Source organism: Urocampus carinirostris, chromosome 14 (genome assembly GCF_059441175.1).
Source record: "Urocampus carinirostris isolate Australia breed hairy pipefish chromosome 14, RoL_Ucar_1.0, whole genome shotgun sequence".
Lineage (NCBI taxonomy): Eukaryota > Metazoa > Chordata > Actinopteri > Syngnathiformes > Syngnathidae > Urocampus > Urocampus carinirostris.
In genome coordinates, this window is record NC_142362.1 from 35,843,355 (window position 1) to 35,857,107 (window position 13,753).

Genomic DNA, 13,753 nt, shown 5'->3' on the forward strand with positions numbered 1-13,753 from the left:
GTATGAAAGTTAAAGGGACAGTGTGCATTACTTGACCACTAGATGTAGTATTTTCTCATGCAACCAAAAAGGTTTGATAAAAATGACAGGGAATGATACAAACTACGGGGACTCAAAGCTACCATAAAGCACTGGTTTTTCAAGGTACCAATAGCAGCAAGATGGCGGACAATCATGCCATCCATCTTCTGCACCGCTTATCCTCTCTAGGGTCTCTAGGGTCCTGAAGCCCACCTAAACTGATTCCGAGCAGTGGGCGGGTAATACCCTTAACTGGTTGCCAACCAGTCGCAGGGCATGTGGAGACAGACAACCATTCTTTCCAAGAAAATTTTTGAACTGCCAATTGACCTGCTATACATGTCTTTGGAATGTGGGAGTGCCCGGAAGAAACTCTCACAGGCACAGGGAGGACATGCAAACTCCGTACAGGTAGGCCCGGGACATCAGAACTGTGAGGCCGTTGTGCTAACCATTCAGCCGATGTGCCGCCCTAGGTGAGGCTCGTAAATAATAATAATAATAATAATTTCCTTTGTATTGTCATTCTTTGTAAGAACGAAATGTCGATACACCTGACCCGTTGTAGCGAGCCGATGCAGCCGCAGCCAACAGAGGGCGCCGCCAAATGTAAAATAAGTAGAAATGTCAACCTTTGAAATTTCTAATGAATGAGATATTTTTTACCTCTAGGAGGCAGCCCCTAGCAAATTATGGATTGCTTTATTACTGATTGGTTCATTGTAATTTTTGTAATTGTTTTTATATCTTATTAAGTACAGGGAATAAATGGCTTTGAAAATCCTTGGAAAGTGCTTGAATTTGGGCATGAACCCTTCTTGCTGGGGGCCCCACTGCTTATGAGAAAGAACCTTTACTGCAGTTGGAAAAGTGTGACCTCTTTCTGCTTTTAAAATTTCAGTTCCTATATATGACTTCTTCATTGATTTAATTTGAGAGGATGTGAAATCGAGCAGGGTCAATGAACTTTGTCAGAATGTGTTTAGTATTATGTACTGCCCTTTTCTTTAAAACTCAAAGATTCTCAGGGCCACACAAACATAAATGTGTTTTGCCATCCAACATTTAAAAATTTTATTATGGAACTTATCAGCTGAATTATGGTTTCAGAACTCGTCTTCCATCGGGTCGAATCGGGTTATATAGAGGGCTCCGCGCTTTGTGCTAAAAATAGTAACGCGGCTTTGTGCCGCCATCTTGGAAGTCTGTCGATTACAAGCGGTGATAGCGAGAGGAGCAAATATTTACTCAGTTTGTCTATTTATTTACTCAACTAGCTTCGTTTGTGTACGGATTTTGTCCATCAACACTATGGAAAACTACGTGGAGAGTTTAGACAAGCAAGCACGCGAGCGGTACGCTGCGAAGTTGCATTTTATTGGAAAATTGGATCCCTACAAAATTAAAAACAAGGACTGGAAGTCTGATCCCGATTTGTTGCCGTATGTGACTTACATCGAACTTGTTAACTATCTTATTTTCCACCCAAGTCCCTTTTGTGAACTGAAGGATTTTAAAAATTACAAAAGTATGGAAGCCTACGACAGATTTGTGTCTGGTTGGGTTCGGGATGTGTCTGTGCACACACCTACAGTATTTAACCTAGCCATACTTGAATGGTGTCGACAGAAGTACATGAAGTACACATGTCCCATAACCTTTTTAAAATTTATTTCTACATCATAAATAATTCAATTTACCTGTCAGAAAGTGGTCAGAACAAACACGAACACAGTCAAGCTTTGGCAAATTCGACCGGTTGATAGCTGCCAGCCACATTCGTCTTCGCCGTTCACTTTTCTCCTGAGCTTCAATCCCCTGATCGTAAACACACTTCGGAAGTCTAAAGAAGTCCTTCCCACCCTTTCCCCTCGGCTACAACAGCCAACAATAACGCACGTATTCGGCATTACAATGTAGAATCTAACTGGTTCGCTGAACAATAACAATGAAGTGAAAAGCTTTGTGGACTTCCAAAATGGCCGCCAGCAATGCATTGTGGGTAATCTTAGGACCTCGAAGCACTCTATTCCAGCTCCGATATAGGGGGGGGGGTGGATTGATCCAAAGTATTAATTTATCGATACTAAGCAGGTACTTGAATTAGATTGATACTATTGTACTGGGGTCTATACTTTGCTCCTCCACCATTATCCTCAACACACCGCTTCTCTATGTACTGTGGACAGCACAGCCCTTCTCTCTCTCACCCCCCGCCCTCTGCCACTCTTTAACTGTATGCTGAGTGTGTGACCAAAAGGCACTCTTTCGGCATCTTACCTGCCAGGTTGAAGATAAAGCAAAATCTTTTGCCCACCCAACAGGAAGCTATAAATAGGAAGGAAGCGTGGACTTATTTTCAACCACTGAAAAGGATAGTACCAGGTGACATTTCTGTTATAAAGTGGACTGGTATTGAAAAAAAGCTCACCCAACATAATACTGTTAAATCTGTTAATTTGTTGTCACGATGGCAACAAAGCCAGTGAAATAAAATTGACTTTATTTGCAGTACTGATTTTATTTTCAAGATATTGTGCAATGGAAGGTACTATAGTTGTCTTGTTCAGATTTTTACACCCTATTCGTATTTTGGTTACCATGCTGCTTTTTTGTTTGACTCTCTTTGTTTTTTTCCTGAAACAGCTATATTAGAAATACTTTTATATACTTTTTACGTTTGGAATTTATTTAATTAAAAAGATTGAAACATTTGTAGTGCCTAAATTGTTTGTGCTGTGTTTATCTAAATTATATAATATCTCAAGAGGGGAAGCCTTCAATTATTTAATGATCAAGACTTTTCAAGGCAATAAGTAACTGTGTCGCGTCGGTATAAATCAATCCTATCCCTTATTTTCATGTATCGGATCGATACTATTTTATGTTAGATATTTTTTAATGAAGACTCGCACACAGAAGTATGCTCATCAGCTTTACCGGGAACTTGAGTGCCTGCATTACAAAATAGTGCACCTGTCTAACCGCACGGGTGGAACACATAAAATGTAACAGATACCAAAAAATTATTTCCCCCCACCTACTCCAAGAGGTTAATCAATGGGTCAGCCGCAATGATTCACAAAAGACCGAAACAAGTTAGTTTTTTAAGAAGCGTCCTCTTGTAGTGGCCGTACCCTGCCATCTAGTGGACCGTCTTATTACCCACTCCCTGCATAGTCCATTTTAAAGAGAAAAAAGTTGTACAGTCGTCCAAAAACCTTTTTGAAAAAGCATGACAAGATTACATACATAGTATATTAGAAACACTAGCACTAGCGTTATATCAAAAGGAACCGACGAGGATGGGATTCGAACCCACGCGTGCAGAGCACAATGGATTAGCAGTCCATCGCCTTAACCACTCGGCCACCTCGTCTGGTGGCAACACGGCGTTTCATAATCATTCTGAACTAAACTTGTGCTCCTGTCTTCATCATTGCACTACTTCTACGGTAGTTTGTCGAAAGCATTCTTAGAACTAACTACTTTCATTTACTGCATATCAAAAGAAGGCACCAAAGCATGTTGGGAAGATATTGTTTTCCGTTCATATTTTTCATTCTCTTTTACTTAGGCTTAAATGATGACAATCGCTAGATTAAAAAAAAAGGCAAAACAAAACCGTGAACAACGCAGCGTCGGAGACATTTCACGCCTTTAAATGGTTCAATTAATTTTATTCCACAAGCACTGCTCTCGCAGCTCCTCTTCGTGTGTGTGTGTGTGTCTTTGTTTGTGTGTGTGTGTGTGTGTGTCTTTGTTTGTGTGTGTGTGTGTGTGTGTCTTTTGTGTCTTTGTTTGTGTGTGTGTGTGTGTGTGTGTCTTTGTTTATGTGTGTGTGTCTTTGTTTATGTGTGTGTGTGTGTCTTTGTTTTTTGTTTGTGTGTGTGTGTGTGTCTTTGTGCGTGTGTGTGTCTTTGTTTGTTTGTGTCTTTGTTGTGTGTGTGTGTGTGTGTGTGTGTGTGTGTGTGTGTGTGTGTGTGTGTGTGTGTGTGTGTGTGTGTGTGTGTGTGTGTGTGTGTGTGTGAGTGTGTGTGTGTAGAATGAAGTGACAATGCTTTTGTGTGACACCGCCTCAAGTTTAATGTCATGACTATATTAATGAATTACGGAATGTTTATTTGTTTGAATAACATTAAAGAAATGCAATCAAGGAATCAAATAATGTATTTCTTACTTTGAAAAACAACAACAAAGGTGCATAATGTGCCCCTTACTGGGCAACAGAGTGCAATACTGTATTACTTGGCATGCACTTATATGAAATAAAATGGCAACATTTTGAAAAGGTAAAATAAATACAATCACATTATTAAGGTTTATGTTTGATTTTTTTCTTTTTTTTACCTTTGGGCTCCATAGTCAATAGCACGCCCACCGGTTATCTTTAAGCCACCTGTTTGGTATGTGACACTGCCCTTTAAAAGGGGCGGGGCTCAGGCAGGCGTACGACACGTAAAGTCTGTATTTTGTAACAAACTCTAAGTAGTAAAAAAAAAGATCCAGACTATGAAATAAACATTCAACAACGGAAGTTCAGCCTAACCCAATTAACATTTTAGACCCAACTGACTAAAGATTCAAGCTGGTCGCGAGCATGAGCTTGGGTTGTTGCTATTAAATCATCCATTGATGTTCTGAGCCGCTTATCCTCAACAAGGTCGCAGGGGTGATGGAGTCCATCCCAGCTATTTTCAGGCAGTAGGCAATGGACACCCTGAACTGATAGCCACACACATAGAGAAAGACACCACTCTCGCTCATTCACACTTAGGGACAATTTTTACCAACCAGTTACCCTGACATGCAGGTTTATGGATTGTAGGAGGAAACCCACGAAGGGATGGGGAGAACATGCAAACTCCACACAGGGAGGCTGGAATCGAACCTTAGACCTCTGCACTGTGGGGCTGCGTGATAACCACCCAGTTGCCATGCCGCCAGTTGTCAAGTCAACACAACTTGTACAGCTCTGTCTCTTGAAGTTTAATGGCTGTTGGTGTAAGTATTAATAGACAAAATAGAAACGTAACACGATTCAGATATTAGTCTAGGCCAGCAGATGCCTTGAGCGCCCTGATGACCCACCACTGTTGTATTGTACTGAAGGATTTTATATTTTATATATTTTTTACTATAAGGGACTTTTTACGATCAAATACAAATTACATTTAAATACAAAATATATTCACTGGCTGAGCTGTGGGGTGAGGTCATTGTAACCTAGACAAGAATGATGTTTACAGAAAAACAGCAAGAACGGGGACAAGGGCTGACGCCAGAGGGGCCCGTGACGCGGGAAAAGAGACATTGTTTGGCTGATAAGCTGACACCTGACACGCCCGATGGGGGGAGGCCTTCGTGACGCACCGGTCAGACGAGGTGGCGACGTGGGGAGTTCTTGGCCCACCCATGGGGGAGGAGCCAATGCCCCAGCTTGTGAAAAAGAAGACGGAAGACGGAAGACGGAGGAAGAGAGATGGGGAGATCAGATCGAGAATGAGAGGGAGGCTGGACGAAGACTAGATAGATAGATAAATAGATAGATAGATAGATACTTTATTCATCCCCGCAGGGAAATTCACATTTCCAGCAGCATCCCTTCGCTGAGAACAATACAATAATAAAGCAAAAGGAATACAATATACAAATACCCAATGTGACGTGCTAATACCCACTGTAGCGTGTTGTATAGAGTATTTAAATAGTGCTACATAAAAGACACACTGCAATAAAAATATGGTAATATGCAATGTAGGGGGTGTGGTGTAATGTTGGCCTTTACTCCGCCGGGTGGAGTTAAAGAGCCTTATGGCATGAGGGAGAAAAGATCTCTTCAGTCTGTCCGTGGTACAAGACAGTGAGAGCAGTCTGTCGCTGAAGCTGCTCTTCTGTCTGGATACAATGCTTTGTAGTGGATGTGATGAATTGTCCATGATTGACCGCAGCTTTTTCAGTGCCCGTCTCTCAGCTACTGTTGTCAGGCTGTCCAGATCTGTGCCCACAACAGAGCTCGCTTTCCTCGCCAGTTTATTGAGACGAGAGGCATCCTTCTTCATGACGCTGCCTTCCCAACACGCTGCCGCATAGAAGAGGGCGCTTGCCACAACTGTCTCATAGAATATTTTCAGGAGCTTTTTGCAGATGTTGAAGGAGGCCGCCTTCTGAGGAGGTAAAGTCGGCTTTGACCTTTCCTACATAGAGCTTCTGTGTTGGCAGTCCAGTCCAGTTTGTTGTCCAGCTGCACACGCAGGTATTTGTAGGTCTGGACAAATTCTACACCTTCTCCTTTGATGGTTACAGGAACCGGGTGAGTTTGAGTTCTCCTGAAGTCCACCACCATCTCCCTGGTCTTGGTGGTGTTCAGGTGCAGGTGGTTTGCGTGGCTCCATTGGACAAAGTCCTGAATCAGTTTCCTGTACTCCTCCTCCTGCCCACTTCTGATACATCCCACGATCGCAGTGTCATCAGCAAACTTTTGCACGTGGCAGGACTCAGAGTTGTACTGAAAGTCCGATGTATACAGAGTGAATAGGAACGGAGAGAGCACGGTCCCCTGCGGAGATCCTGTGCTGCTAACCACAGTGTCCAAAGTACAGCCCCCCTGTTTCACATACTGGGGTCTGCCTGTCAGGTATTCCGTAATCCATTCTACAAGTTGTGAGCTAACTCCCATCTCTGTCAGTTTCCTACCTAGTAGCAGAGACTGTATGGTATTGAAGGCACTGGAGAAGTCCAAAATGGTAATCCTCACAGCCCCCTTAGCCCTATCCAGGTGAGAGAGGGATCGGTGTAGCATGTAGACTATAGCATCCTCCACTCCCACCTTCTCCTGGTAAGCAAATTGCAGAGGGTCGATGGCGTGACGGACCTGTAGCCTCAGGTGGTGCAGCAGCAACCGCTCCATGGTTTTCATCACATGTGATGTCTAATTAGACTAATTCGACAATAATTCGGCTGAATTCAATGGAATTCACTTAGTTAATTACTTTAAGAAAATAAATCTGCCCCCGTGTGGAAATGCCTGTCTCTTGTCAATATTTTCCCTAAATTAAGAAAGAAGCATGCATTGTTAGGAGAATGAAGTTTGTGTTTGGTTAATGGAGCCAGATAACTAATTCAAACAATTTGGCAAATGATACATTTGTAATGTATTTTTTTTCCAAATAGTACGCAAAAAGTAATGTTTGTCTTTCTTTCATTCTTTTTTTCTTTCCCATACATGGTGACTGGTTGAATTGGGTCTCCATTCATATGGTCTTTTTTAGACAGCCAGTAAGCCAGGTAATACATAATATTTCAGTCATTTAACCCAAATCTGTACACATACCACCGAAAACTCTGTTTTCTACATCATTTTGGCAAAACTCAGGTCATGATTAGATTCAACCTCCTTTGTCAAATTGTCCCCTGTATTTGATACTTGCCCTTTTTTAGAGGATAAACAGGGTTCTGCAAAACCCAACCATGGTTTATCTTTGATATGTGGAAGAAAAAGTAGACCAGATAACAAGAAACAACAAGAACAATATAGCTCCCAACGGGATAAGCGTGTATTATTACTGTATTTGTGGACTTTTAATAAGATGGCAAAAGGTGAACACTTCAATCAACCAAAGGGTGGGTAAGACAATGCTGAGAGGCACAAGAGAAAAATAAGCTGCATAACATCAAGCAATGACCTGCGGTATTAAATATGTCAATTGGATATCGCCAAAGCTAGGCATAATTTTCCTCCTGTTTTTAATTATTATTTGGTCATTTTACCATAAAGAAATAAAGAAATGAAAAAGAAAACAGGAAGATAATTTTTGCTCATTTTTAGCATTAAAAAAGTGGTTAATTAAATATATAGTAAAAACCAAACTTTCAGCAAAATTATAACAAATGAATACCCAGTTTTTCTCAAGGGCATACATGTCAACCTTTTGACATTTAAAAATGTCAACACTGCGACTTAAAAAGTAATTAGTTATAGTTACTACCTTCTCCCAAAAGTTAGTAACTTAATTACTTTATTGTAAAAGTAACTAGTGACCAGTGAAAGTAACTATTCCAGTTACCTTAAAAATAAGCAGTATATTGAAGTAACTAGTTGATAGGGAAAGTAACTCTTTCCATTACCTTAAAAACAAGTTGTATGAAGAAATTACTAAAAACCGCAGTGAAAATCTTTGACAACAGTTACTTAGTAGAGAAGGAACATCTGACTATTTTTGGAGAACAGGCTTTTTTGACTCCGCTCACTACAATGAGCTGTCTCTTTCAGGTCTAAAAGGACTCTTCAGGTTGTTTCTGTTGCTTTAATCCCTTTATTATCAATTCCCCTCTGTCCCCTGCCCGAAGATTGCTGGGATGGGCTCCAGCACCCCTGCGACCCTACTGAGGATAAGCGGTGCAGCTAATGAAATGAGATGAGTTGAGATGAGATATTATTCATCGAAATACTAAAACATGGGGGAAAAGAAATTCTCTATCTAGTATATATCAAAGCCATATCCTCCTCATGGGAGGTGGCTAGAACCTAGAACACACTCACATTCAAACATTCATTCCGCTTCCCTCTTCCCAACCTGACACCAAACACTAAGCCCACACCACAACAAAGGATGAGTTGCAACTCTTCATCAGCAGAAAGGCCCAAAAACCACCTTTTTTTAACCTTTAAATGTTTAAGGTCCAGTGTTGTTTAGAAATAGCATATCATGTGCGTAGATTTAAAAACATTATATATATATATATATATATATATATATATATATATATATATATATATATATATATATATATATATATATATATATATACAGTGCATCCGGAGAGTATTCACAGCGCTTCACTTTTTCCACATTTTGTCATGTTACAGCCTCATTCCAAATTGTATTAATTTAATCTCTTATCTCAAAATTCGACACAAAATACTTCATTATGACAATGTGAAAAGGTTTTTTGGGGGGGGGAATTTATTAAAAATAGAAAACTAAGAAATCACATTTACATAAGTATTCACAGCCTTTGCTTAATACTTTGTTGATCCACCTTTGGCAGCAAATACAGCCTCAAGTCTTTTTGAATATGATCCCACAAGTTTAGCACACCTATCTTTAGGCAGTTTTGCCCATTCTTCTTTGCAATAAGTCTCAAGCTCAATCAGGTTGGATGGGAGACGTTTGTGTACAGCCATTTTCAGATTTCTCCAGAGATGTTCGATCGGATTCAAGTCTGGACTCTGGCTTGGCCACTCCAGGACATTCACAGAGTGGTTCTGAAGCCAATCTTTTGAGATCTTGGCTGTGTGCTTTGGGTCGTTGTCCTGCTGAAAAATGAACCTTCGCCCCAGCCTGAGGTCAAGAGCGCTCTGGAGCAGGTTTTCATCCAGGATATCTCTATATATTGCTGCATTCATTTTTCCTTCTATCCTGACTTGTCTGCCAGTTCCTGCTGCTGAAAAACATCCCCTCAGCATAATGCTGCCACCACCATGCTTCACTGGCCTGGTGATGAGCAGTGCCTGGTTTCCTCCAAACATGGCGCCTGGCATTCACACCAAACAGTTCAATCTTTGTCTCATCAGACCAGAAAATTTTGTTTCTCATGGTCAGAGAGTCATTCAGGTGCTTTTTGGCAAATTCCAGACGGGCTTCCATGTTCCTTTTACTAAGGAATGGCTTTCGTCTGGCCACTCTACCATACAGGCCTGATTGGTGGATTGCTGCAGAGTTGCTTGTCCTTCTGAAAGGCTCACCTCTCTCCACAGAGGAACGCTGGAGCTCTGACAGAGTGACCATCAGGTTCTTGGTCACCTCCCTGACTAAGGCCCTTCTTCCCCGATCGCTCAGTTTAGAAGGCCGGCCAGCTCTAGGAAGAGTCCTGGTGGTTACAAATGTCTTCCATTTACGAATAATGGAGCCCACTGTGCTCATTGGGACCTTCAAAGCAGCAGAATACTTTTTGTATCCTTCCCCAGATTTGTGCCTCAAGACAATCCTGTCTCGCAGGTCTACAGACAGTTCTTTTGACTTCATGCTTGGTGTTTGTGCTCTGACATGCACACTCAACTGTGGGACCTTATATAGACAGGTGTGTGCCTTTCCAAATCATGTCCAATCAGCTGAATTTACTGCAGGTGGACTCCAATTAAGCTGTAGAAAGATCTCAAGGATGATCAGTGGAAAAAAGATGCACCTGAGCTCAATTTTGAGCTTCATGGCAAAGGCTGTGAATACTTATGTAAATGTGATTTCTTAGTTTTCTATTTTTAATAAATTCAAAAAAAGTAAAAAAAAAACTTTTTCACATTGTCATAATGTATTTTGTGTAGAATTTTTAGATAAGAGATTGAATTAATACAATTTGGAATGAGGCTGTAACATAACAAAATGTGGAAAAAGTGAAGCGCTGTGAATACTTTCCGGATGCACTGTAGATGAACAGCTGGATACAGAATCTGAGCAGTCCTCTGGTAAGCTTTCCCAAAAATACAGTTTTCATCCCATGACTACTTTGTAATCAAACAAGGGGGTTCAGACCATTTAGAGCAGGATAATACTTTGTCAGATGTAGTGGCCACTTATCACTTTATAACTTAACACACTGTATAGAACACAATACTGCTATTCAGATAACTGTTTTCATACACAAGTGAAGCCACGTGTTTTCTATTTATTATTCTTATTTTAATAAGTCACTTATGTTGAATTGCATGCACAACGGACTTTTTCCTACCGTTTGTACTTTGAGCTACTGTGACAAGTGATTTTTTTATTTAATCTTTAGGCCTGGTTTAGTCCTGGTTCAGATCAGATTTACACTTACTGTCACGGAATGGAAGGGGTGCCCGGACCAGAACGGAGGCAGGAGGCAGGAAGGAAGAACTCAATTGCATGACGATCAAAAACTTTTATTTACCAAAAAAAAAAGTTGTCCAAAACTCAGGGATAAGACAGAACAAACAGGCTTTAACAAAAACGTGCAAACACAGGTTTCTTCCAACTCAACTAAACAGGACAAGGCATGGCAGAACAGAAAAGGTATAATGAGCCAGCACCCGCAAAACCCACAATCCAGCCTTAAAAAGCAGACACGCAATTAGTTGAACTGCTTCAGCTGGTGCCCAGGGGGCGGGGCAGACCGGTCGCCAAGGCAACCATGACAGAGCCCCCCCTTTAAGGGACAGCTCCCGAGGTCCCAAAAAAGAAAAAATTACTACCTCGCGCCCCGGAATGGTTAGACGCTCACGATTGGGGCAACCCCGCTCCCTCCTCCGAACACGCAGGAACGGGGAGAGGCAGGCGCCATCTGCGTCGGGCGGATAGGAATCGGCGCTCGGCAGGGGGGGTCCGGCGGGCAAACTGGACAGGCGAAAACAGGACAGGCGGAGTCGGACTGGCAGGCAGCGGAGTCGGGGTCGGACTGGCAGGCAGCGGAGTCGGGGTCGGACTGGCATGCAGCGGAGTCGGGGTCGGACTGGCATGCAGCGGAGTCGGGGTCGGACCGGCAGGACGGGGAGTCGGACCGGCAGGACGGGGCGTCGGACCGGCAGGACGGGGAGTTGGACTGGCAGGCGTCAAATCCTCCCGGGACCCCATTCAAGGCACAGCATAGGCCACGACGGGCGGGGCCGTGGTTCGAATGGGCAGGGAAGGATACCTCAATGGGTGCTTGCCAAACGGCGTCCTCCAGCTCTCCCCAAATCGCGCAGGGATCGTTCGCTGAGTTAAAATGTTGGCTGGCTCATTCTGTCCCGAGGTGGAAGGGGTGACCGGACCAGAACGGGGCAGGAGGCAGGAAGGAAGAACTCAATTGCGTGACGATCAAAAACTTTTATTTACCAAAATAAAAGTTGTCCAAAACTCAGGGACAAGACAGAACAAACAGGCTTTAACAAAAACGTGCAAACACAGGTTTCTTCCAACTCAACTAAACAGGACAAGGCATGACAGAACAGAAAAGGTATAATGAGCCAGCACCCGCAAAACCCACAATCCGGCCTTAAATAGCAGACACGCAATTAGTTGAACTGCTTCAGCTGGTGCCCAGGGGGCAGGGCAGACCGGTCGCCAAGGCAACCATGACACTTACAGTATATTAAGTAAGAACCAAAAGCAAAGGGAATCACTATTAATATTTTAAATGAGGTATAGGTATACAGGTACTTCTAAGAAAAAATAGCATATTGTGATAAATTCAATATTTTCTGTAATATACTCAAATATTAGGCTTTAATATATTTTTTCAAAGTATGCTACTTTTTTGGACACAGATCTTTTTTTCTTTAATATTTTGCCAAAAACAATAAAAGGCTTGGACTACTTCAGCTGTGTGATTCTGAAATATGAAAAAGTCTAGTGTTTATTAGTTTATCGTTAATAATATAAAATGTAAAACTCATTTCTATTTGTTTTCTGTGTAACTGAAGAGACTTCAACTCCACTGCCAGAAAAGAGCGCTCGGTTGCAAAATGAACCCATTGAGATTGCTATAAACAGTACCATGTTGTGTGAAGAACAGGTGGGGAAATGTCGCCAATTCCTTCAAACAGAGCCATACGCCGCAAATGGAGAGTCAATGGCCAAGGCCAGGAGAAGTATTGGCAGGAGTCTTCAGAGCTTCCTGTGTTTTATAACTCTTGCCATTCTTCGTAAGGTTGGTTTATGGAGTTCCCAGAACTGATGGCATTTATTTTCATAATCATGCAGGGGGTGACCCATTTGCCAGCCCTAAGTGACAACTGGTCCACCAAACTTGGAAACCCATTCATTAGTGTTAATATGGCCCAGAACCGCTTCCAAAACATCATGTAACCCCTACGCTTTGATGACATGTTCACACGCAGTGAGAGAGCAGAGACTGATGCTGATGAGTTCGCTGCTATTTCAGAAGTTTGGGGATCGTTTGACAATAACTGCATGGAATCCTACAACCCTGGTCGATACATCACTATAGATGAAAACCTTTCCCTATCAAAGACTCGGTGCGGTTCCCTGCAGTCCATTGCAACAAACCTGACGAGTTTGGCTTTAAGTTTTAGGTGGCATGTGACCTGAGAAACAAAGTAGATTTGCAATGTCCTCCCATACCTTCGCAAGGTTACAAGTCGTGCAAGCGGGGAAAGAATGTCCGAGAGTGTAGTGATGAAGCTCATTGAGCCACTCATGGATAAGGGCAGAATTCTAACTACTGACAACTTTTTCACATCGCTGTCTCTTGTGAAACGTCTGCGTCACCAGAAAACCTCCACCCTTGGGACAGTCAAGATTTGCCGCGATATTCCTCAATCAACAAGAAATAAAGTCCAGACTGAATTCACCACACAAGTGTTTTCAACCATAGAAGCATCACTTACAGTATATGCACCAAAACAGAAGAAGACTGTTTACGTCCTCAGCAGCATGCATTCTGTGGTTGAGACTGACACCAAAAGGAAGCCAAACACTGCGACACAGTACAACACCACCAAGTGCGGAGTAGATGTGATGGACCAGATAGTGTGAGAGTACACTTTGCGGGCAGTCACACGGAGATGGCCAGTCGCTGTGTTCTACAACATGATTGACATGTTCTACAACAAGATTGACAAGGCAGCACTGAATGCTCATATTTTGCATCCGGTCTACAGGAGAGACAAGTGGACTTCCTGGTAAAGTTGGCGAATGAGTTGGCTAACTCTCGTGAGTGCGAAGAAAGTGGACTCAGAGCAAAACCTTCTGCAGCAACCTGTCACACCTAG

The 13,753-nt window shown here is 42.4% G+C and overlaps 1 non-coding gene and 1 pseudogene across 1 annotated transcript; one reads left to right on the forward strand and one right to left on the reverse strand.

Moving 5' to 3' along the window:
- Positions 1 to 3,318: 3,318 nt before the first annotated feature.
- On the reverse strand, positions 3,319 to 3,400 carry trnas-gcu (transfer RNA serine (anticodon GCU)). The gene has a single exon. It is a non-coding gene; the product is annotated as a tRNA-Ser (tRNA).
- Positions 3,401 to 12,516: 9,116 nt separating this feature from the next.
- On the forward strand, positions 12,517 to 13,753 carry LOC148353318 (uncharacterized; annotated as a pseudogene).